Source organism: Lissotriton vulgaris, chromosome 1_1 (genome assembly GCF_964263255.1).
Source record: "Lissotriton vulgaris chromosome 1_1, aLisVul1.2, whole genome shotgun sequence".
Taxonomy (NCBI): Eukaryota; Metazoa; Chordata; class Amphibia; order Caudata; family Salamandridae; genus Lissotriton; species Lissotriton vulgaris.
Window position 1 is genome coordinate 478880699 of NC_141685.1, and position 21932 is coordinate 478902630.

Genomic DNA, 21932 nt, shown 5'->3' on the forward strand with positions numbered 1-21932 from the left:
CTGATTAGTGAACTTTTGCACTTGCTAAGTGCTTTCATTGTTGCAAAATTAGTTACACCACCTGCCCTGCCCCAACTGACAATAATGAATTAGGGGCTGATTAATGGATTTGAACTGCCAGCCTGGCTCCTGCTTGTCTCCCTTAGCTGTAATTCAGGACCTTTGTGGCATATGTGTAACTATTCTGAGGTTCAGAGCAGGGTCACATAATAGTTGCAACTGGCAACTGAACTCTGGAGGGGCCCCTCAGCAAGCACTACAGGAAATGGCTACTAATGATGAGCCTGAACTTTTGAACCTGGTAAGTAGTTACTTTCAGTTTGCTAAAATCGTATTTCTGCAATTTTGCACTTATTCGCGGGGCGCGAACTCACGCGAACTCACGCGAACAGTGCGAGCAGTGCGAGCAAAATCCACTGCTCGCGGATTTGCGGATTTTGCGGGAGATTCGCGAATCTCGCGGATTGCGAATTTCCCGAAAATCCGCAAAATCCGCGAGCGAAACGGATTTTCCGCCCATGCTTAGTTTCCTGTGCACAAGATGGCTGCCAACACTTCCTGGTTTGGAGTGTTGATAGCCAATTAGCATACAGCTTGTCATTCGGAGGGTGCGCGGATCCTGCGCGGCCATAGATATATATTTGTGATATTTAACTTTTGATTTTCTCAGCAACTGCTGAATGGATTTACACCATTTAACAAAAAGGCACGACTCTGAACCAAGAGCTACCTTTTTGGCAAATTTGGTGTAATTACGTTCAGCAGTTCGGGCTGTCGCTGCGACTAAAGGTTCCTATGGAAAATTGCATGGGGAAAACACATTTTGGGACCGCCCTTTTTTCTCGGCCCCCGCTTGACAAATCACCCTGAGACTTTAAGGAGCGGAGCAGACAGGAGCGCCCCACAGGTTTTGGAAATTTCGTGAAGATTCGTCAACCGGCGCCAAAGTTATTGGGAATAGAATGTTGCAATTTTCTATGGAAAATAGGTCCCTACTATAACTACCTACTGGCGACTACCAGTAGGTTATATATATATATATATTCACTGAAAAAACCATAGGTTTCACACCAGTTATAGTTAGCTGGAAATTTTACTGATATAAAACCATTGAAATTCCCACGTTATAGTTAGTCGGACTCACTATAACTTGCGCGTGCAATGCACTGCTGATGACATCACATATTACATCACTCATGACATGGTCAGTGACATCACTCATGACATCACTGATGAGACCATCCTTGTGACACAGTCACAGACCTCCTCTCAGTGTAAAGTAACCCTTGAGACACATATTCAAAAATAGAAACTGAAATTTTTAAAAAATGGACATACCTATATCAGTTACAACAAGCAATTCTGTACTTTCACTATCTATATACACATCCACTCATTCACCAACAGTTCTATATAGTCACTCATACATATACTCACTCATCATATGAAGAGATACACCTATACATCCTGTTACACACCGACATTCATCCAAAAGTTACTCACACACATATTCACACGTGCAAATAAACTATTGAACAACCATTTATTTGAATATAGAGTTATACACACACTTCCACCTTACTTCTACTGAAAATTACACAAATTTATTCTCTTAAACAATCACTTATAGAAACACATACTTATTTAAACAGGAAATCTTACAATCTCTTACTCTCACATATACTCACTTATATACATCAATATTCATATATACTAGATTAAAACATATGTAGTTACTGATAAAGACACTAGTGAGACAGTCATTCACTCACTAACAAACACATATAGACACTCATCCACCCATACAGTCCTGTACATATGCTGTCTTCAAAACACATACAAACAAAGAGTCAGTCACTCATGCATCTATGTGCTAAGTAATACCTCCACCAAACCATATAGACACTCATACTGATACTACTAAAAATATCAAATAACCCATATACATACGCATGTAGCTACTTATCAACACATGTAGCCACTTATACACAAAGTGAAACACTAATATATGTATTTAAATATTTAAACATAACTCACTAATATTTATTTTTCAGAAAGACACATATTCACTGGATGGTGTCATCAGTGATGTCATGAGTGATGTCACTGACCATGTCATGAGTGATGTAATATGTGATGTCATCAGCAGTGCATTGCACGCGCAAGTTATAGTGAGTCCGACTAACTATAACGTGGGAATTTCAATGGTTTTATATCAGTAAAATTTCCAGCTAACTATAACTGGTGTGAAACCTATGGTTTTTTCAGTGAATTTAATAGGTTTTTTAAATGCTAATTCCTAACTATAACTGGTGTGAAACCTATGGTTTTTTCAGTGAATTTCATAGGTTTTTTAAATGCTAATTCCTAACTATAACTGGTGTGAAACCTATGGTTTTTTCAGTGAATTTCATAGGTTTTTTTAATGCTAATTTTTAACTTTTTGTAGGGCTTCATACCTATGTACTTTTTATTGAATTTCTAAGCTTATTTTTTCGCAAATGTCTTTAGCTGAGAAAGGTATGTTTTTCTAAAAATGAACCCTATAATGTATATTAAGATACTATTTTTATTTTAAAATAGTTTTTTCCTTTTTTTTTATATTTGACTTTGGAGCGCTCCCGGTGCGCATACCGATAAACGCCCGGGTGCGCGCACCGTCAGCGCATCAACAAAAAAAAAGAAAAAAAAAATAATGAAGAAGTGACCATAAGAAATGGGGACAGAGAGAGTGGTGTTAAGAGAAAGAGAGCTAAAGGGAGGAACACAGAGGGACTGTGTAATAGATAGTAAGACAGATAAAAAGTGTAAGAGGAAATAACTGAGAAAAAAAAATGAATAAGGGAGCAAAAGAAAAGAAGAAATAGGAAGAAGACAAAAGCAGAGGTTCCGGGAGAATGTAAATGGATGATGAAAGTAAAAGGAAGGACAGTTAAGCCTGTGAAATCAACCACAGAACCCAAAAGCTCTTTTCAGAGCTACCCTAACTCTGATCATTCAAAGCGTTTATTTTTTTCTAACTTTTTTCACTATTTTTCACCAAAGTACGCTTTCGGGTACGCTTAAAGGTGCGCGCACCAGGCGCTACCCCCGCGAAAAATTAAAGAATTTTTTTTTTTTTTTTACGTTTATGAGCCTCCTAAGCCCCCCTCAGAAAACCTAGAGGGTCAAGAAGTCTCTACAGTTCCCCCTTCTATCCATTCCGAACATTGTTTACCCTCCATCTTGTGTCTCGATTGTTCCGAAACACAAAATGGAGGACTCCCGTAACGCTGCCAGTGCGCGTAAAGGAGCGCGCACCCCTAAGCGCTCGTTAAAAAAAGGTGGGAAAGTAATTTACGGAAAACCCAATGGAGACACTTTCATCAAATATAGAATACGCCCTACTACATAGCAGTCCCTACCATTTGCCCAAATTTGGTGAAATTCCATTGAGACATTTAGGCTACAGGCCTGTCTAAATATCCTGAGGTAAATTACATGACAAAAACACACTTGTAATGTTAGAATTTACAACCAATTAAAAAGTATCTCTCATTTTCTACGATTATTTCCTGACGTTTGATTGGTTAAGTACAACAATATATATAAAAGAAGAGAGGGAAACACAGCCATTTTGACTACTGCTTCCTGAAGTACACTTGAAAACAAATTTCACTGACAACTTCAACTAATTTCTCTAAGGTAACTTCTAATTATGGAAGTATATTGTACACGTTAAGTTTATTTCTTAAAAAATATTCTGTTAGTGATATGCTATCCCTCTTTAATAGTTAGAGATAGAGATAGACTTCTCTGTAATAGTTATGGATTGAGTTAGGCTTCTCTGGTATACTAGCTCTACTAATATAGTTAATTTATATGCAATTTTCAGAAAGAAAATGGAAGGAGAAAATAAGGCAAATGATACTTCTATCAAAGTAAAGGTGGAAAAACCAGAAGATGAAAAAAAAGAAGTTGATTTCATGGATGACTCTTTGGATGAACAGTTTATAGAATGTTTGGAAGAAATTGAATCATGTACATATAATTATGAGGAAATTCCGGACAATATTATGTTAGAAATTTTATTAAATTATGAAAAAGAATCAGAGGAATAAATTTATCTTTAATAATTTCAATTGTTTCAGACAATATTCTTTTTTATATGTAATTCATGAAGTATTACCAAAAATGTTTAAAATATAAAGTGAGACTTATAGTATACTGTTCAACTATTTTTCTGTTACATAGTAAGTTTACTCATAGTTACTACCTTTCTCCCACTATATTATCTCATATGAATATTTTACACCTCATTTTCATAAGTGAACAGGATAGACTACTCATGATCCCCTAGAAATTCTCAGGGAGTGCTTAAAAGATCTGTTTCTCCTTTCCAGACAGACTATATTATGAATTCCATATACCACAAAAAATACAATAACAACATGCAAGATGTCTACAAAGAAGATGGTGAACATTAAATTTAAGTCTCTTCATTAGTACCTACATGTAGGTACTTACATAAAATAAAAAAATAAAAAAAAAACAATTCATAAACATACAATTTTTGAAGTGATTATTTTTCCATAGTACCCTCCTCGATACGCTCCCCGGTGCGCGCACCAGGCGCTTCCCCCGCGAAAATCGAAAAAAAAAAAAAAAATTTGAGGCCCCGCGGGGCCCTTTAATGGCCCCCATATCAAACCTAGGGGGTCAGGGGGGGTCTACCCTGCCCCCTTATGGTCAATTCCACCCTTTGTTTTTGCCACCTCTTATGACTAGATTTTACCGATAGACAAGATGGCGGCCGCTCCGGACTGTTTAGAATGTTTACAGACAACTGAGAGCCAATCAGCTTTCTGCGCGCAAGTCGCGTGTCGCGCCGGGAGCGCTCACCGGTGCGCGCACCGGAGAGCGCCTATAGATATATATATTTTTTTGAACGTTAATTTCTCAAAATCCACTGAAGCACATATCTTGAGACATAGCAAAGGCACATCGGGCTACCAGTCCCTACAATTTTGCCAAGTTTGGTGGAAATCCATTCAGCCGTTCGAGCTAAAAGTGAAATCGACCGCCCTATGGAAATTAACATGGGGAAAACGCGTTTTGGGACCCCCCTTTTATCTCGGCCCCCGCTTGACGAATCCCCCCCAAACTTTCAGGGAAGGACCGGACCGCCATGAGACCATTTTCCTGAAAATTTCAGGCAGATTCGTCAACCGGCGCCAAAGTTATTCAAAATAGAATGTTGAGATTTAACATTGAAAATTATCCTAACTATAACTACCTACTGGCGACCGGCAGTAGGTAATATATATATATATATATATATATATATATATATATATATATATATATATATATATATATATATATATATTCACTGAAAAAACCATAGGTTTGACACATGTTATAGTTAGCTGGACATTTCACTCATATAAAACCATTCAAATTCCCCCGTTATAGTTAGTTCAGCTAACTATAACTCGTGCGCCCGCAATGCACTGCTGATGACGTTACATATTACATCACTCATGACATGGTCAGTGACATCACTCATGACATAACTGATGACATCTCAAATGACATCACTGATGACATCACTGATGACATCATCCAGTGAATGGGTGTTTTTCTGAAAATTAAATATGTTTTATACATGTATATCTAAAGGTTGATGGAAGAAGAAATGGGTATATAAGTGTATAAAATGGCTGCTTTTTTGGTGAAAAATAGATTGTATAACTGACTGATTAAGTGTATCTTAATGAATACATGGGTTAGTGAGTAATGTTTAAATATATACATTTCTGTATCAGTCTCTCACTTTATGTATAAGTGGCAGCATGTGTTGGTGAGTAGCTATATGAGTGATACATAGGGGTCGATTCCGGTTCGGGAAAAAAAATGTCCGTACGATTTGTATACGGAGCCCTCTCCGTATGAATCGTACCCGTCCGTCCGAGTCACGAAGTACGATCCGTATTCCGTGAATCCGTCCGGATCGTCGCGATCTGTACGTATTGCAAGGTTGAAACCGTGAACCGTCCGACTAGTACACATACCGTATGACTCGTACACATGCCGTACGACCCAACGAGTATGATCCAGACCGGGGTATGAGGACGAGATTCGTACGGTCCACGTCAGGTAAGGGTGAGTCGTACGAAAAAAAAGCACACAAACACATATACACCGTACGGTCTGTATACCCCATGATCGCAGGGGTACTCACCGTACCCCTGCGATCATGGGGTGTACGAGCCATACCCCCATTGTACGATCGGTGTACGAGCCGTACCCCATGTATGATCGGTGCACGAGCCGTAGCCCCATTGTACGATCTGGGTACGAGCCGTACCCCATGTACGATCGGTGTGCGAGCCATACCCCCATTGTACGATTGGTGTATGAGCCGTACCCCATGTACGATCAGTGTACGAGCCGTACCCCCATTGTACGATCGGTGTATGAGCCGTACCCCATGTGCGATCAGTGTACGAGCCGTACCCCCATTGTACGATCGGTGTACGAGCCGTACCCCCATTGTACGATTGGTGTACGAGCCGTACCCCATGTATGATCGGTGTACGACCCGTACCCTCATTGTACGATCTGTGTATGAGCCGTACCCCCATCGTACATGGGGTCGTACGGTGCATACCCGACACGTATCGTACTTGCTGGGCCGTAAAAACCAGCCGCGAACCGTACAGATGTCGCATACAGCGGGTTCCGAGGGAGAATCGTAAGGAGATCTTCGTCGTACGGTGTCTTATACGACTCAAACGGAGTACGGCTCCTGGTACGAATCGTACTTCGTCGTACATACGAGGGACGTTGCAGGGTAGAAGTCGTCTGGGAAAAACGCTCCGAACGGCTATTCGGAGCGGTTTTTCCCGAATCGGAATCGACCCCCTAATGTCTATATAGGTTATTGTTTGTTGGATTATTAGTAGGAGTGTCTGAGTGTCTGAGTGCCTGTATGCTTTGTTGGGAGGTCTTACGTAGTGCATAGATGCATGAATGAGTGACTTCCTGCTTGTATGTGTTGAAGGCAGCATATGTGCAGGAGTGTATGGGTGAATGAGTGTGTGTGGTGAGTAGCTATATAAGTTATTCTTTTTTTTTCTGTGTGAGTGGTTGAGTATATATATGGGTGTGTTAGTGAATGAATAACTGTTTTAATAGTGTATTTGTGAGTAAGTACATATGTTTTAAACTAGTGCATATGAGTTATGTGTGAGTAACTCTATGGTTGAGTGTCGGTGTGTAACAGGATGTATCGGTGTATGAGAACATATGATGAGTGAGTACATGTATGAGTGACTGTATATGTCTGTTTATGAATGAGTGGATGTGTGTATAGGTCTTGGAATTACTAAATAGGTGTGTTGTAAGTGGCATTGGTATGGCTATTGTATTGAAAATGTTATTTTCTATTTTTGAATGTGTGTAATAAAGGTTACATTAGGGTGAGTGAAGGTCTGCCACTCTTCCACAAGGATGATGTCATCAGTGATGTCATCAGTGATGTCATTTGAGATGTCATCAATGATGTCATGAGTGATGTCACTGACCATGTCATGAGTGATGTAATATGTAACGCCATCAGCAGTGCATTGCGGGCGCGCGAGTTATAGTTAGCTGAACTAACTTTAACGGGGGAATTTCAATGGTTTTATATGAGTGAAATGTCCAGCTAACTATAACACGTGTCAAACCTATGGTTTTTTCAGTGAATTTCAAAGGTTTTGTAAATGCTACTTCCTTACTATAAGGTGTGTTAAACCTATGGTTTTTTCAGTGAATTTCCAAGGTTTTTTAAATGCTAATTCCTAACTATAACATGTGTTAAACCTATGGTTTTTTCTGTGAATTTGCAAGGTTTTTTAAATGCTAATTCCTAACTATAACGTGTGTGAAACCTATGGTTTTTTAGTGAATTTGCAAGGTTTTTTAAATGCTAACCCCTAAATAAAATATATGTGTAAATCTTAGTTTCTTTTAATGAATATAAATACAACATTAAAACTCTGAAAGTTGTTTTTTTCTCCTTTCTTTACTGCCCTTCCCTTAGTTTTTTGTTCCCCTTAACTCACTCCTCTACCTATAGTCCCCTTCTAGTTCCTTCCTTCCCTTGACTCAGTCATTTCAATCACTCATTTATGCACTACGCTTTCATTCAAAAAAATTAATGACACAGTGTATTAGGAATATAACTCTTTTTAGAGAATCGAATGAGTTCTGAAAATAACTTTTTTTTTCTTTTGCTGTTTTATATATTTTTTAGCTTTTTTAAAAGTTTTATATTTTTTGGGGTTTTTTTGCAAAAAATTAAGGAACTGCAACTTGGAAACTGTTCAACGCGAACAAATTAAATGAAAAATATAAAAAAATGTATTTCCTTTTAGAGAATTTATGATTCTGAATGCTGCATTCAATTAGATTCAGGCTCTGTTCACGAAAAACAATAACATTTAACATTTGTTGCATTGCATATGCACATTCGCCAAATATGGCTTAAGGTCCATTTGTGCTGTTGCTGGCGATGGAGGTGAAGCTGTATATGTGCTGGCCACAGCTGGTGGAATCTGCTGGGAAAGAGCTCTTGTGGCTGTTTGGGCATATTGCACAGGGTGCACACTTTTTACATGTCTTAACATAGTATGGATTGAAAAAGAGTATTTTTTAAGAGGGTTTCCCCTTGAAAGAATAGTACCACAAAGGGTACACGTTACTTTAGGGGCATTTACCTTTTTTTGTTTCCCTCAGGAAAAGTAAAGAACTTCCAAATAAAAGAAGATTTCCCCTTCTTGGCTTGCTGGCGAAATTCTATGTGGGAGTCAGAAGAAGAAGATGTTGTTTCCTGTCTTTCTGCCATCCTGTTGTTCTTTCTGCTTCCAGCTCCAAAAAGGGTCCTTCTTCCAGGAGAATAAAGCAAATAGTGAGGGAAATGGGTGGGGTTTTTGAAGATTCTAGAACAGAAACTACTATGAACCAATGAAAAGTGTTGTTCTCGAGTCACATGACTTGACGTGCACGCACGGGTGTGCTCAAGCGGTGTGAGCACCCGGTCGCTCACGTCACTTGAAAATGGCGTTTTGCCAGATTTACATAAAAGTTTCAAAACGTGAAAAGGAGGCAAGGTAGACAGTCCCTAACCCCCTAGAGCTTCTCAGGGTGTCCCTAAAGAACCCCAAAGGGCAACCCCCCCCTTTTTTTAAATTAAATTGCGAGGTGCGTGACCGGGTGCGCGCACCCCGCAAATTTTTCCCCCCAAAAAAGGTTTTTTTTGCCTGTCGGAGTTGTTTAGGGACCCCCTGAGAAGCTCTAGCAGGACAGGGAGTGTCTACCTTGCCTCCTTTTCACGTTTTGAAACTTTTATGTAAATCAGGAAAAAAGCCATTTTAAACCGACGTGCACGGCCGGGTGCGCGCACCCCACTATTTTTACAACAAAAAAAAGTTTTTCTTGGCCCATCGAGATTTTTCTGGGACCTCCTGAGAAACTCTAGGGGTTCAGGGACTGTCTACCTTGCCTCCTTTTCACGTTTTGAAACTTTTATGTAAATCGGGAAAAACTCCATTTTAAAGCGACGTGCGCGACCGGGTGCTTGCACCGCGTGCGCGCACCCGTGCACGCACGTCAAGTCATGTGACTCGAAAACAACACTTTTCATTGGTTAATAGTAGTTTCTGTTCTAGAATTCTCAAAACCCCCACCCACTTCCCTCACTTTCTGTTTTACTCTCATGGGAGAAGGAGCCTTTGCAACTTTCCTGAAAATTTTCTGAAATGGCTGCAAGACAGGATTCATCTTCTGATTCTGGGGAACATTATCGGCTGCCTCAAAGAAAAGGGAAGGAATCTTTCATATGGAAAAATGGACAAAAAAAAGTGAATGCCCCGAAAGTCACTTGTACTATATGTGGCACTGTTCTATCAAGAGGAAATCCTTCAAAAAAGTACTCCTTTTCAATACATACAATGATAAGGCATGTCAGACAAGTGCACCCTGTGCAATTTGCTCAGGCATCTACAAGAGCTCTGGCCACACAAATACCACCAGCTGTGGCCAGCACATCATCTGGAGGAACACCTGCATCTCCATCCACTGCAGAGATGGACTTAAGACCATTCTTGTCAAAAGTGCACATGAGATGCAACAAATGTTTTGAAATTATTGTGTACGGGGAGCAGAGCCTCACTCTGATTGAGCGAAGAATTAATAACCATCAATGCTCCCAGAGAAGATGAATTTTTTCATAGTTTGGACTTTTTTTGTTCCTGTTGAACAGTTTTGCTGTTGAAAATTTCTGTTCCTGTTTGAAAAATCAAAAAAATATAAAACTTTTAAAGAAGAAAAAAATATATAAAACAACAAAACAAAAAAAGTTCTTTTCAGAACTAACTCATTTTTCCAAAAATAGCTCTATTTGTTACGCACTGTGTCATATTTCTTTTGAATGAATGTGTAGTGTATAAATGACTAAATGAAATAAATCATAAAAATGGAGTAACGGACTGAGCAAATGAGTGAGGTAAAGGAAGTATAGTGACTAAAACAAGGGGGCTGATGTACGTTACATGGCGCATCTCTGCAAATCAGCAGGGATGCGCCAAGTAACCTACGACAAGAAAAACCACCCGTGCACCACCATTGATGTGTCACATTTACAATGTGGCCCACCATGGGGCAAAAACAGCACACATGCGTGACGCATCTGTGCCGTAAAGGTGTCACATTGTTGGAGTTGCGTCGCATGCGCGATGTAGCTCCAGCAATGCTCCTGGGGGGCCCATTCAACTAATGCTGCTTCAAGCCTTACACCTGCTTCAAGCAGGCGCAGGGTTTTGACATAGCATTGGCCTAAAAGTGATTGAGTGAAATCTTGTAGATTTCACAGATTTCACTCAGCCACTTTTAGCAGTCATTCCTGCGCAGGAACGCCCCCACTGCACCAGAACGCCCCCTTAAGGCGCAGGGCTTTACAACGTGATGCATCTCCCAGATGCGTTACGTTGTAAAAAGCCCGCACCATGGCGCATCTTTTGCACCGCTGCTGCGTCACCAAAGTGACGGAACGGCGGCGTAAAAGAGGCGTAAAGGGCTTGTAAATCTGCTCCAAGATGTCTAAAAATAGGGTAGTGAGTTAAGGGAAATTAAAAATGATGCGAAGAGCAGTATGGAAAAGAAAGTAAACATGAAGGAGTCACAGAAGGAGAGTGAGGGTGGACATATGGAAGGAGAGTAAGGGACAAATAGAGATACATAGAGTAGGGTTAGAGGAGTGAAGGTAAAAAAAAAGGAAAGATGATGAAGGAAGGGGATTTCAGCATGATAAAAGGGAGATAAGTGAAAGTGAGAAGTGGGAAATAAGTGATTAAAAAATTGAGTAAGGGAATGAAGGGACTTAGGAAAGCGTAGAGAGGGAATGGAACAGAGAGACAGATTTATATTACCCACACATCTCTGCAAAATAGTAGAGATGCACCAGGAAAGATGCGACATACAAGTTAATCCTTGCACCACTCATGATGCACCACATTTAGAATGCGGTGCACCATGGCGCAGGAATAAACAGATGCGTGTCACATCTAGGACTGAAAGTTGGCACAGTGTTGAAAGTGTGTTCCATGCAGGACGCAACTCCAGCACTTTTCAAACTTGCTCTATCTGTAACATGGTACTTCAACCTTTACAGTTGCTTCAACATGTGCAATGTTTTGACACATCAGCGTTGGTGAAGTGACTCAGTGAAATCTTGTTGATTTCACTGAATCACTTTTCAAGGGGGCTCTTGTGACGGAACGTCCACTCTTGCGTGGAAATGCCCACATGAAACCTGACACTGGTTTCATGTGCTTCAGGGTTTTAGAACATGATGCATCTCCCTGCACTATGGCGCTTCTTTTGCGCTGCCACTGCGTAAGAAAAGTGATGCACAGGCGGTATAAAAGAGGCGCAATGGGCTTCTAAATCTGCACCTGAGGAATTAAAGTAAGTAAGGGACAGAGAGAGAAAAAGGTAGTTAGACAAGGTGAGTGAGGCTGAAAAAACAGTATTAATAATGACCGAAAGACTATAAAGAAGAAGCTGCCCCCCCCCCCTTGCAGTAGGTGAGGGACGTGAAGGCCGGACTCAGCCGGCCACAAGGTACGGCCATAGGGCGGCGAGGCCCAATACTCCAGCGTGAGACCCCTGGGACGGCGGGGCACCGTGGAAGACCTGCGGCTGCAGCGAAGGGGTGCCAGACTGAACCAAGCCCGGGTGCACGAGCAGTGTAGGGCTGGGAAGGCTTGTTCCTGCTCCTCTCCGGGACGACCGGGTGCGAGTGACCGGCAGAGGACCTGAAGATTGCCGCGGGCTATCTCCTGCGGCCATGCGGAACAAAAAGCCCACAACGACCCAGTCCAACACCATGGACAATTACACGGCGGATCCAGGGAGCCGTCTCTCTCCTCCATTATGCAGGCCATACAGTCACTGGGCACCACACTGGAATCTAAGATAGACAAAATGTCTATTGAGGTGACGCTTCAGCGGGCGGACCTGAACAAAACTTCTGAAAATTCTACGCAAAATGCTGCCGCCATTACGGCCTTCAGGGGACCACCAAACGCTGCAGCAACAGGTACAACAGCTCACACACCAACAGAGGCAAATGGCGGCACGACTGGAGGACCAGGAAGGAAGAGCCCGAAGGAACAACCTCAGGTTGGTAGGTGTGACGGAGAAAATGGAAGGGGCTAGCGTGGAGCTGTTCCTGGAGGATCTCATTTTGAACACCCTGAAACCCAAGAGACTGTCTAAGCTCTTCGTCATAGAACGAGCACACAGGGCGCCGATCCTGCCGCCGCGCCCCAGGGCCCCGCCGAGAACCATCATCGTGCGGATACTAAACTATTGGGACAGGGATGCAATCCTACAGGCGGCGAGACAACATGGAGATCTGCGTGTGGAGGATGCTACGATACGCTTCTTTCCTGACTAAACCCTCAAGGTCCAGCAGGAGCGTAGATTATTTGACGCTCTTAAGAGGCAACTCGGAGAGCGTGGCCTCCGCTACATGATGTTCTTCCCGGCGCGATGAAGGTCTTGGTGAAGGGAAAATCCGTCTCCCCAGAGGAGGCCCACAGCTGGGTGGAAGAGCGCCGTCAACAACAGCGGGGGCCCAGACCGGGAGGGAAGCTGGAGGAGCGCGGCCCCCCAGTCTCCGGCCTCATCGATGGGGTCGACAGGGAGGGCGCGACGGCAACGAGAGAACCAGCATCAACAGGCTACAAGAAGGACCCGCAGCCTCTCGGCGTCGCCGGACCTGGAGTGAGGAGGTGGACTATATGGACTCGCACTGGTAGGATTTTGCGGCCTCGCAATGTTGGGGGTAGCTATAATTGCCAGCATTGTAGGCTGGCTTTGTACGGGGAGAGGCCTCGGCCTGCGTAGTGGGTTCTACGAGACTTGATGGATAACCTGCACAGGTATTTGAACATATTGCTAGCAGTCGGGCGGGGAAGCAGAGCTGGATCATGGGAGGCCCTTACTTTAGTACATGACACTGAACTAGCCTGGGATGTTCGTCGGACTGTTTATTAGACTGCGTAGAAGGGTCAGGGAGGGAGCCCTGGATGCTGAACTTGGTTGCTCTGCTCACCCCTGAGTTTATCGTTCTGAGGGCTACAGGCGCAGTGCTTGTTGGGGATGTCAGGCATGGTTGGCCGGAGTTAAAGGGTAGCAGGGTGGGGGGTTGTTCAGAGGGAGGTTAGGGGGGAATGTCTTGGTTGTTATCTTTTGTTTTTGCATTGTTTACACGCGTTGACTCCATCGACACACACAGGGAACGGGTGGGAAGGGGGTAGGGGGGGGAGAAGTGGGCATTGCCCATTCGAGTCAACAGAGACAATGGTAGAGCCACCCACATATAAAGCGCAGCACATAGACGTCTTATCCTGGAATGTGAACGGCCTGCAGAATAAGATCAAACGCACTGTGGTACTGCAGTACCTCCGCAGACATGCCCCAGATGTTGTCCTCCTACAGGAGATGCATCTACTAGGAAACCACTGCAAGGCCCTAGACAGATTTGGTTACACCCTCCGTGCCCACCCAGGCTTCACATCCGGATCTAGGGAAGTGGGCATACTCATTAAGAACTCCTTACCATTGGTCCTGGGGCGATGCTGGTCATACCCCTTGGGCCAATATGTGGCACTGTCTGTGACATGGGAGGGCCGCACCTTAAACTTCTGCTCACTATATGTACCTCCGAAGCTGCATGCGTCCACGCTTCCTGATGTGGGGAAGCTCCTGCTAGAAATGCCTCAAGGAATACTGGTCATAGGAGGGGACATGAATGATGTGATGGATAGAGACCTAGACAGATCAACACCTACACTGGGTAGGGGAGGGGTGAGCCACCTCAGGGACTTTGTCCAGGCACTGGGTCTGATCGATCTGTGGAGAACACATAACTCGCACATGAGACAGTACACACACGTCTCCGCAGCTCATGGGTCCTCTTCTAGGATAGATTATATATTCACGCAGGCAGATGGCGTGAACCTGTTTCGTGACGGACAGCACAAGGCCAGGGGGATCTCTGACCATGCGCCAGTGGGGGTTCAGTTGATGGGGCCGAAGCGGGATTGGAGCGCCCCACCCAGGCTTGACTCCTTTATATTCAAAGACAGTGATTTCCAGCAGAGGTTCAGGGAGAGGGTTGCTCTGTACTTTGAAGACAACGTAGGGTTAGTGGACTCCCCCGGGATAGTGTGGGAGGCGTACAAGACCGTAGCCAGAGACTTTGTACAGGCTGAGGTGGGGCGGAGACGCAAGGACAGACATGTGCAGGTGGAACAATTGGAATCGGAGCTTCTGGCACTGGAAAACAGGGCAGGGATCACTCCGACCAAGGATCAAGACAGACTGCATAAGGCACGCCTCTTGAGTAAAGAAATACAGGATGTCCTGACGGAACAGGCAAGATCACACACGCTAGCCACACAGCGAAGGGTGTACGACCTAGGAGACAAGGCAAATAAAATGATCGCCTGGTTGGAAAAGAGAGACCGAGACCGCAGTTGGGTGCCGAAGATAGAATGATCGGATGGATCAGTGAGCACCACAAACACGGCAATCGCAGAGGACTTTGTGCGATACTATGAAGAGATCTATAGGTCGCACACGGCGAGGGACCAACAGGAGTGTCGAGATTTCCTGGCCCCTCTGCAGCTCCCGGTACTAGAGCCTGCAGACAGGGATCTGCTAGATGCAGATATCACGGTCAAAGAGGTGGAGGAGGCCATGGGAGACCTGTAGACAGGGAAAGCCCCCGGACCCAACGGGTTCCCAGCGGAACCATTTGGATGCGTGGCTAGCCTCACGGCACACCACATGTGCAACATGTTCCTCGAGGCGCGGGAGAATGGGCAGCTCCCGAGGGACCTACGGTTGGCCACGATCGTGGTGATCCATAAGGTAGGGAAACCACAAGGGGATTGCAGTTCGTATCGGCCCTTCTCCCTCCTTAATTATGAGATGAAGGTCTTGGGGAAGATCCTGGCCACCCGCCTGGGTGCGGTGATCCAGTTGCTGGTTCACCCGGACCAGTCGGGTTTCATGCCCCACAGGAGCACAAGACTGAACCTGCGCCGTCTATTCGGGGTCCTGCTGACGGTGACTGCGCGTCGGGGGGTGCCGGCATCCCTGCTATCTCTCGACGCCCACATGGCCTTTGACAGTATCGAGTGGCGATACATCTACGCAGTCTTGGAGAGGCTGGGCTTCGGAGACAACTTCTGCTCCTGGGTGAAGCTACTATACACAGGACCACTGGCGAGGGTTTGGTCAACGGGACTATGTCACAGGAATTTCAACTGGGTCACGGCACCAGACAGGGGTGCCCCCTGTCCCCGACTCTCTTTGCCCTGGCATTGGAGCCGCTGGCGCACTGGGTGAAGACAGACCCGGGGGTATGGGGTATAGATATGGGAGGTGGATGGGAGGAACGCACATCGTTATATGCGGACGATATATTGCTCTACACCCAGCGGCCGCCGGACTCCATACGTCGACTGATGGTCGTATTACGCACGTTCGGAGAATACTCTGGGTATAGTATCAACTGGAGTAAATCCCTGGGCTATGTCTTGGTGGGACCCCAGCCGCAGGCGGTGCCCGGCCGGCCGGCCTTGTTTGGGGTGCAGCGTTTCGCTATCTGGGAATTTGGGTCACGCCGTCCGACACTGAGTTTCTCCAGTTCAATGTGCAGACACAACTGAACCGCCTGCACAGCGACGTGCAGCACTGGCGAACCCTTCCAGTCTCCCTCATGGGCAGGGCCGTTCTATTCAAAATGATGGCCTTGCCCTGTCTGCTATATGTACTGCAGAGCTCGCCCTTCCTGATCCCCGGTGCAAGTCTTCAAAACGGTGGAATCGGAGCAACGCTCCCTGTTGTGGGGCGGGGGATGTCCAAGGATTGCTCTTCGAAAATTGCAACGGGGTCCCTACGATTTTATTAAAAAAAAAAAAATGGGGGGCCTTGGGGGTCCTTAATGGACCCCCTGAGAAAATCCTAGGGGGTCAGAGAGTCTCTACCTTGTCCCCTTTCCATGTTCTGCCCCTTTGTTCTCTACAATATGTTGACTTGCACTGACAAAATGGCGGTCAACACTTCCTGATTTCCTCCGAATTGAATGTTGACAGATGTCAAACAGCAAATCAGAATTCGGCTTGCGCACAGGCGTGCGTGCACCCAAGCGCGCTTATAGATATATAATTGATTTCAACTTTAATTTTCCCAGCAACTACTGGATGGATTTACACCATTTATAGAAAAGCGTGATCTGCGAGCCGGACTCTACCTTTTTGTCAAATTTCATGTAATTCCATTCAGCCGTTCGGGCTGTAGCCGTGTCTAAACGTCCTATGGAAAATAACATGGGGAAAACATGTTTTGGAACCTCCCTTTTATCTCAGCCCCCACTTGACGAATCCCCCCAGCACTTTCAGGGAAGGAGCGGAGCGAGCCATCTTCTTTGAGAAAAGCACAAACATTCGTCCACCAGCGCCAAAGTTAATCCAAATAGAATGTTGCGGATTTCCTATGGAAACTAGGTCCTAACTATAACTACCTACTGGCGACCGCCAGTAGGTAATATATATATATACATACATATAAATCAACACTGTCTCATTGTGCAAAAAATAGCAGACCATGGACCATGATCTTTGCAAGTGGTAATTTATTTCAGGCTTTAGACACAATCACCCTACGCGTTTTGGAGCTGAGAGCTCCTTGCTCATGAGCCTCCTGTGGAGTTTTATAAAAAAATCTTCTTGGAACTATGCCGTTCCATGCTGATCAGGGTCAGGCTCCTCCTTCCTGGGAATCAGTGAATATTGGTATTTTTAGTATTTTTAGTAATGGGGATAAACTGTCTACGCTGCCAGGGTCATACAGACCCATATCCTTATTGAATTGTGATGGTAAAATCTGTGCATAGATTTTGGCAAGTCATCTAGCCAGGGTTAATACTCTCCTAGTATCACACAGACCAAATGATTTTATCCCTGGAAATGGCACGGTCAATCATAAAAGACCTGGTGTTACATCATTTGATCTGGCTAAAGTACAGCAGTCCCCTTTTGGTTTGATCTTACTAGATGCTGAGAAAGCATTTGATTATTGCATTAATGCATTGGCAAGGAGTCTGAGAGGGTTTTTATAATGGCTATAAGGGCTATGTATGGAACACTCACCGCTAAGATCTGTCCAATGGGTCTTAAATCAGACACTTTACCTATTTCCAGAGGCACAAGACAGGGGTGTCTCTGCTCATCCTAACTTTTTGCTTTGTACCTTGACCCATTTTTAACTATGCTTGAACGTAACATGGTTAATAAATATATTTTCTAGAGACAGAAAGAGTACAGTGTTTTCGCTTATGCAGACAATAGAGCCATTTTCACTCCAGAACCGGCAGTGGTAGTGCTGGAAATTGAGAAGGTAGCTTAACAGTTTGGGCTACTCTCTGGATATGTTATATGCAGCCAAAACCTAGATTATTTGTACTGAGCAGGTTGCTTTTAATGATCCAAGGGTTTTCAATGAAGCAGTATACTTAGGGATTAAAATTAGATCTTGTTTGGACAATTTGTAGAGGTAAACTGGTTCCCTCTTCTTGGGAAGAGTACAAACGAGATTGAGAGACCCGAATGCTTGTACCTCTCACGTGTGGGAAGATAAAATGTCTTAAAAATGAGCATTTTGTCAAAAGCACTATACTTTTTCTGAGCTGTACCTTTGAAGCTCAATAAAATTCAGCTCCAAAAACTACAAGAGCTATGCTCCTGTTTTATCTGGAGCCAGAGGAAACCTCAGTAGGCAATGAAATATATGACCTTCCCCAAAAGTCAGGGGAGTTAGGCAATACCCAACTTAGCATTTTACTATTGGGCCTGTCTTCTACAAAACATGAACCTTCTGCTAACAGGCAAGGGTATAACAAATAAAGCTGACAGCCTATCCATTTTTCAAATGCTAAAGGACTCAGAAGCAAAGGGATGCTTGTTGAAGAACATGGAACCTATTTATTATTTTTTTTAAACTAGATTTAAGGTCTCTCTTGATAGCTGCCAATAAAATTTGTAAACAGGTTAGAAGCTGTATTCAGCTTTGTACGATTTTTCATTATACCCCGATGTCAGCTTTACAACTATTACCCTCCATTTTTTGGGATACAGTAATGGAAAGATAGAGGCTAAAGGGGATAAGTAAAATAGGGGACTTTTACACTGATTCTCAGATTATAACTTTTTCAGAATGACAAAAAATGTTTTCGCTGGTAAAGACATATTTTTTATGTTTCTTAAGGTTCAAGGCTTTTTGAGCAGAAAGAAAAAGGTCTTCAGTATGATCACAAGGAATTCTCTAATTGAGGCAATCAGTAGGGCAAATAGAATTGGTGTCTTATATGGTTGGCTCCTTGAGACTCAATCCACTGATTTGGAGATTCAGAATCAAAAATGAAACACAATACTTAGTCAAGGGAGAGTATTATTGCAGGAATATAGTGAAATGGCAGAGAAGGTTTTACTATTATCCAATATTCAGGCACAGCACTGCATGCAGATCTATCTTTAATCTGTACTATACTCCAGCAAAAATATTGAAATGGGGAGTGTCAGCTCATGGTAAATGTAAGCACTGTGGGGCTGAACAGGTGGAGATTCTTCATGTTTTCTTTGTGTGTCCCAAGTTAAGACAGTTAATAGGGGGAATGGAAGAATACCTGCCTGACATTATTGGTACATCCATTACCTTTACACCCCTAATAGTGTTGCTTGGAATAATTGATGAGACTCAGACTAATCGTGTGCTGACGAAAGGAGGATATTTGATTTTTGTGGCAACTGCAGTGGTCTGATTATGTATTACTTCAAATTGGGTGAATATCGAGCCCCCATCCTATAAAATGTGGAAAGCTAGACTTTTGCTAATTTATAACTTGGAGTCTAGTCTCTATATTCATAAAGGTCATAGGAAACGCCGACTCAGGGGAAGAATTTGGGGGAAGGTGGACAAATGGATAAACTCGTAAATTGTGTGTCTGGTTCTCCTCTACCTTTTTAAAAAACAAAACACTGATTAGATGAGATAAGCTATTTTAGGGCTGAGTTCTAGGAAGTTTCATTTCAGCACTAGGCACTCTAGGCTCAGGTGGCAGGAGAGCCATAATGGGGATTTGTAATGAAATGTGAGATTTATCTAAATTAAAAATAATATTTTATGTATTTTTTTATATATGTATCAATGAAATATTGTAATATGGAAGTCAACCTAATGTAATGCTCTACCTCCTTTCTATCTCCATTTGCCATCCCCGATTTTCTTTCTTCTTGTTTCTCTATGTTTTTTTTCTTTGCTGTCTGTTCGGATTTGTAAAGTAATTTGTACGATGCTTGCTCCTAATATATTGCATTTCTGCTCTCTTTTTGTATTGGCTTATAAAATTAATAAAAAAAGAAGTAGGAGTATTAGATTTAATCCTTTAAGTGTCCATCATATTCTCCAAAATGGTAAACATTTGAGTGGTAATAGTATATCTAATCCCTTCAGTGTACAACACCTTCCTCAAAATGATTTATGTTGGAGTGGGAATAGTACATTTTAACCGTTAAGTGTCAAACACCTTCTCCAACATGATTTGTGGTTTGTTTTTTGGTATAGAGTATGTTATGCAGTTTTTTGCAATAATAACCATTACATGGCAAGGTTTCCACATATGTTTGATTTATATATTTTATTTAACATACATTTTTAGTTTTATTTTTGATATATACTTTTTTGCACAGAAAAAGCCATCATTATTACATGTTACTGTGGGAAAACATTTTCATTAACTTTTTTGATGTAGTATCATATACTGTATTTGTAACACATTTTTAAGAAATGGATATTTGTCTTTGACATTTTACCATGGTATTTGGAATGTGAGTTGCAGTCTGTGTCCAACTCGGAACAGTCTGTAACTCAAGTGCCCTTAAAGCACTACATTAGTGGATATATGCCAGAGATATTTATTTTTTTAATTTAAAAGGCAAACTGGTTGTGTTTTAAATATTTACAAATGCCTTGGTTGGAGTGGTAATAGCAGCCTAGTTTGGCTGTGTGGGGATATAGATTCAGTATTATTTGCTGTTCAAAGTCTATTATTATTTTGTGCCTTATTAAGAATTTGGCAGTACTTGAAATGCTGTACCTGTGGTCGCAGTCTGGCAACCGTAAGCTCAGCAGGTTGACTTCTGTATTGCAAGATGGGCGGATTGCTATTGCGAAGACCGCCGCCGAACAACTGACACCACCAGCACACCACATAATGCTGGGAACTGGTCATGGAAAAGTAGCAGCCATAGGGTTGTTCAGAGGAGTTTCGTTGCCGTCCGTATTACAAATTGGCTTTCTGATGAGCTGACCAAGGTAGTGGAACAGCCGACTTCAAGTTGTGGTGCATGCTCATTCCTCTCCTGTTCCACCTGTCAGAGTTTGACGTTGATCCCTTTCTTTAGGTCCCCCCTTCACAGCAGCATCTCCACCCTGAAGAATATGACCATATTTTCAGTGAAATGCAGGTAAGTCCATTTTGTACCATATACTCATTGATTGGACTGGCCACATATAGGCCAGACTCTGGCAATGAGTAGGTGGTATTTTTCCACGTGTATCATGCTTATGTGTACATACAACACATGTGCAGTCAAAATGTAAACAGATGCATCAATAGATATGGACAACCGCAGACACACGTTGGGCCTGCGGTAAACTCATAATATGACAGTCGGGGGATGGCCAGTGCTGTCTCTTCTAGCCCCCTATCACAATGTTCAGGCCAGACGGTCGAACTGGCAAACTCGTAAACAGGCCCTATGTGTGGAGAGTAGATGTTGGCATTTACTTTGATGTGGTTTAAAAGATTATAGTCAGTTGCACTTTAAAACAGTGCATAAATGAGGGGGTATGTTAGTGTTATGATGTTCATTATGTATGGTGTATATCTGTGTCAATGGTTGAGGGCACATTTTAAACGTTCTTTCCATCATCCTAGTTCCACATTATCTTAGTCTTTGGAGGTTACTTTCAGTTTCAGATATGATTATTCTTTTGTTTTTATACTTGTTGTTGTAAAGGAGGAAGGGTTCTTTGTTGTGAATATTGGTTGAGTGACCTAGAATGTGCATGAATTTTTATTTTCTAGGGGCCGTAGGGGTTTAACTTGTCACTTTTTAGTATGCAATATCATATACTTTAAAGTAGTAATTGTTGTTAGCTGACCTGTAAAGTGCTCAGGTGATTTAGAGAGTATGCTTAAAATGTTAGTAGTGGACTTTTGGAACTAGTTATTGCCCCCTTAAATCATGAAGTATGTGCTTTGCTTTGAT